This window comes from Chiloscyllium plagiosum, chromosome 50 (genome assembly GCF_004010195.1).
Source record: "Chiloscyllium plagiosum isolate BGI_BamShark_2017 chromosome 50, ASM401019v2, whole genome shotgun sequence".
Lineage (NCBI taxonomy): Eukaryota > Metazoa > Chordata > Chondrichthyes > Orectolobiformes > Hemiscylliidae > Chiloscyllium > Chiloscyllium plagiosum.
The window spans coordinates 805713-810291 of record NC_057759.1 but is presented as its reverse complement, the minus strand read 5'-3'; positions in this window follow the sequence as shown (position 1 = coordinate 810291).

Below are 4579 nucleotides of genomic sequence, written 5' to 3'. Positions count from 1 at the left end.
GAAGTGTAAATTAGTGTAATGTTTGTTAAAGATACTTCAAAATGCGTTTTAACAGGCAGTCCTTCAGACAGTTTGGGTGACATGTTGTTTTGAATGCGTTTGAGACGAGTGGTCTTCAGGATCCGAAGTTTACATAATGCTACTATACCAGGGTATTGACCTATCACATCACCACTCTCTTAGGGCAGTCTACGTTAAGAAGGAATAAAAAAATTAAGGACCTGGGCGAGTTCACAAAATAACATAACCATCAATATATTAGCATGGAAATGTGTGATTGAAGTAAAACGTTGTCGAATCATTTTGGGTTCAGTCAGGAAATAGCAAGCGAGAAACAGTCTTTCGTCTGAAGTATTCATGGAACACAAAAATAACACACATTTTGATCATGTTGTAGTAAAGAAAACATAAATGCATTTAATGTGGATAGAGTCACAGACACGACTTATACAGCATGGAAGCAGATCTTGCAGTCCAAATCCACGTCAACCAAACATTCTAATTTGATTTCACCCCATTTGCCAGCATTTGGCCCATATACCACTAAATCGTTCCTATTCATGTACTCATCAGTTGACAGCTAAATGTTGTTAATGGACCCGCCTCCACCACCTCCTCTTGCAGCTCACACCATACTTGCACTATTCTCTGCATGAAAATATCATCCCTTAAGTCCTCTCACCTTAAACTTACGCTTTCTAGTTTTGGATTCCCCATCACAATGATCAATACCTTGACTATTTACCATATCCCCTATGATTTTGAAAATTGCTATAAGTTCACCCCTCAGCTTTCAGCACTCCAGGGGATAAAGATCCAGTCAATTTAGCCTCTCCCCATAACTTTAAGCCACCAGCCCTATTTGTTTTTGGTTGAAAAAGATGAAAATCTTGTCTGCACCCACTCAAGAAATCTTTCTGATCGAAGGGCAACCAGGATTCTGCTCATCATCCTAAGAGTGGCCTCACCAAAGTGCTGTATAGCAGCAACATGGCATCCCAAGTCATTTACTCAACGTTGTGACCAATGAAAACAAGCCTACAAAAGGCCTTCTTCACTACCCTGTCTACCTGCAACACCAGTTTGAAGGAACTACGGAACTGGCACAAGACGTCTCTTCTCTAAAATATGCAAAGGGACAGTTATCCTCTGTGTTAAACACATAGGTGGTCATTCTCTATGACATGCGCGAGGATGGTCGATCTCTATCATATTAACAGGGACTGCGCTTCTCTATAATACACAAAGACACTCCTAGTCAGTAATATAGTAATAATGGATAGTTTATGTGGAGATTCAGTTATCAGGTTAGCATTAATGTGATGCTGAATGAATTACTGGAGTGTCTACAAGCTGTTTTCCTGGACGATTATATTGAGGCATCAATCTGGGATTGGACCAGGTTGGATTTAATATGTTATAATTAATTAATATCTGATTTTTAAATATGCTTATGGGAAGTGGTAACCACGACATCACATAATTTTGGGAAGGAGTGACTAAAACATTATAGAATTTTATTTCAGTTCGAAATTGACAACTTTCATCTTGAAGCTGAAAAAATGAAGATATCGATATCCAAGGAATAGGTGGCCTTGAGTAAATTTTGCCCATCAGAGATGGAAAAGTTTATAAAGAAACAGTTCACGTTCCATAACAGAAGCATATCCCTTTACAACACACACACACACACACACACAAAACAATAGAAACGTGGATCTACCAATGTTCACAAACGATGCCTAAATTTCATCAGTTGAGAGCAGGCAATTTCTAAGACTGCTAGAAGCTGTGGGAAGCCTGAAGATTGAGAGTAATTTAGGACCAAACATAAAAAGATCAAGAAATTGATGAGGAAAAGGAAATCAATACGAATTCAAGTAAGTGATGAATGCAAAGATAGACAGGAAAGCTTTTAATAATACAGTGAAAAGAAAATATATTAGACAACATAAATATGGATCCAGAACAAATGAGGGCAGGAAAATTACACTCGCAAACAAGGGAGCAATGCTAAGAATCTTGCAGAAAGCCATCGCACCATACAAAACAAGAACAGGAGTAGGCCTTTCGACCCCTCCAGCTTGCTCAATCCTTCAACAAGTTTATGCCTGAGATGACATCCCTCACATTCACTTTTCCAGCCTTTCTCCAGTGACACTTGATTCTGCGATTCTGCTCTGGATCAAGAATCGATCTGTGTTAGCCTTAAACATGCATAAGGATTCTGTCCCCACACCCAGCTCTCTGCAGCAAGGAGTTCTGAAGACTCACAAATCTCTGAGACAAGAGATTTCACCTCATCTCAGTCTTCCAATGGTTCCCCTTTATTCTAACACTATGCTGTCTGGTCCTAGACTCGTCCATGAGGGGGGGGGGCAACATCCTCTCAGCATTGGCCCTGTCAAGCCCCTTAAGAAATCTACTTTTTTCAATGAGATCAACTCCCACTCTTCTAACTTCTATTGAGGAGAGTTCCAACCCGTTTAACCCTCAAGAAGAATGATCCAGAAAATCTTCTGGTGAAAATGATGCAGAAACATGTACAAGGTGCCAAAGAAATATCAGAGATTTTGTGACAAATAAACAGCATCAGTAAAGTGATAGTTGATACAAACATATTGCGAGTGAGGGTTGATAAATGACTGAAGTTAATGTCAGGGCGGTGAGGAAACGGCAAAACAAATTGCCACATTGTTGTCTGTATTTCATAACTCTACAGATCCTACAACTGGTCATGCTGACTCAAAGGTCTTTGTTTGCTTCATAATCACAATAGAGAACATGTTAGAATATAATAGGGAGATTTTGGAAACAGAGATGAGAAAAGAATCGTAAAATTGGACATTGTTATATTAAATTGGACTCATGCTTGACAAAACTGATGGAACATTTTGAGGATATTCCTTGCAACATCGATAGAGAGTCGAGGAATAGGGAGAGAGAACAGTTAAATGCGTGGCTACAGGGATGATGCAGGAGGGAGGGATTCCTGTATCTGGATGACTGGGGTTCCTTCTGGGGAAGGTGGGACTTCTATAAACAGGATGGTCTACACCTGAACCTTAGGGGCACCAGTATCCTTGCGGGGAGGTTTACTAGTGCTCTTTCGGGGGGTTTAAGCTAACTCTGCAGGGGCATGGGAACCTCTACTGTAGCAGGACCTGGAGTGTAGGGATGTTAGGAACATGGCATCAATCTCAAAGGACGGTGCCTGTAAACAGGAAAGTGGCTTGAAGTGTGTATACTTCAATGCAAGAAGGATACGAAATAAAGTAGGTGAACTTGCAGCGTGGGTTGGTACCTGGGATTTCGATGTTGTGGCTATTACGAAGACATGGGTAGAACAGGGACAGGATTGGCTGTTGCAGGTTCCAGAGTTTAAATGTTTTAGTACGGTCAGAAGTGGGGGTAAAAGAGGGGGAGGTGTGGCATTGCTTGTCAAAGATAGTATTACAGCGGTGGAAAGGACGATGGATGAAGACTCGCCATCTGAGGAAGTTTGAGCTGAGGTTAGGAATAGGAAAGGTGAGGTCACCCTGTTAGCAGTTTTCCACATACCTCCTAATAGTCCTAGAGACGTAGAAGAAAGGATTGCGAGGATGATTCAGGAGAAGAGTGAAAGTAATAGGGTGGTTGTTATGCGGGACTTTAACTTTCCAGATATTGACTGGGAAAGCTATAGCTCGAGTTCGTTAGATGGGTCGGTGTTTGTCCAATGTGTGCAGGAGGGTTTCCTGACACAATATGTAGACAGGCCAACAAGAGGTGAGGCCACACTGGATTTGGTTCTGGTTAACGAACCAGGCCAGGTGTTAGAATTGCAAGTAGGTGAGCACTTTGGGGACAGTGACCACAATTCGTTGACTTTCACTCTAGTGATGGAGAGGGATAAGTGTGCAATGCGGTGCAAGAGGGGGCAGGGAAATTATGATGCGGTGAGGCACGACTTAGGATGCGTGGCTTGGAAAAGTAGGCTTCAAGGGAAGGGCGCAATTGATATGTGGATCTTGTTCAAGGAGCAACTATTAAGTGCCCTTGATAAGTATGTCCTTGTCAGGCAGGGAGGAAAGGGTCGTGTGAGGGAGCCGTGGTTTAATAAGAATTGGAAACCCTTGTTAAAGGGAAGAGGGCGGCCTATGTAAAAATGATGCGTGAAGGTTCAATTGGGGCGATTGAGAGTTATAAGGTAGCCAGGAAGGATCTGAAGAGAGAGCTAAGAGCAGCAAGGAGGGGACATGAAAAGTCCTTAGTTGGTAGGATTAGGGAAAACATTAAGGCTTTCTATAGGTATGTCAGGAATAAAAGAATGACTAGGGTAGGAATAGGTCCAGTCAAGGATAGTAGTGGGAAGTTGCGTGTGGAGGCTGAAGAGATTGGGGAGACAATGAATGAATACTTTTCGTCAGTATTCACTCAGGAACAGGACATTGTTGCCGAGGTGAATACTGAGTCACAATAAATTAGAATGCATGGCTTTGAGGTATGTAGGGAAGAGGTGTTGGAAATCCTGGAAAAGGTGAAAATAGATAAGTCCCCTGGGCCTGATGGCATTTATCCTAGGATTCTCTGGAAAGCA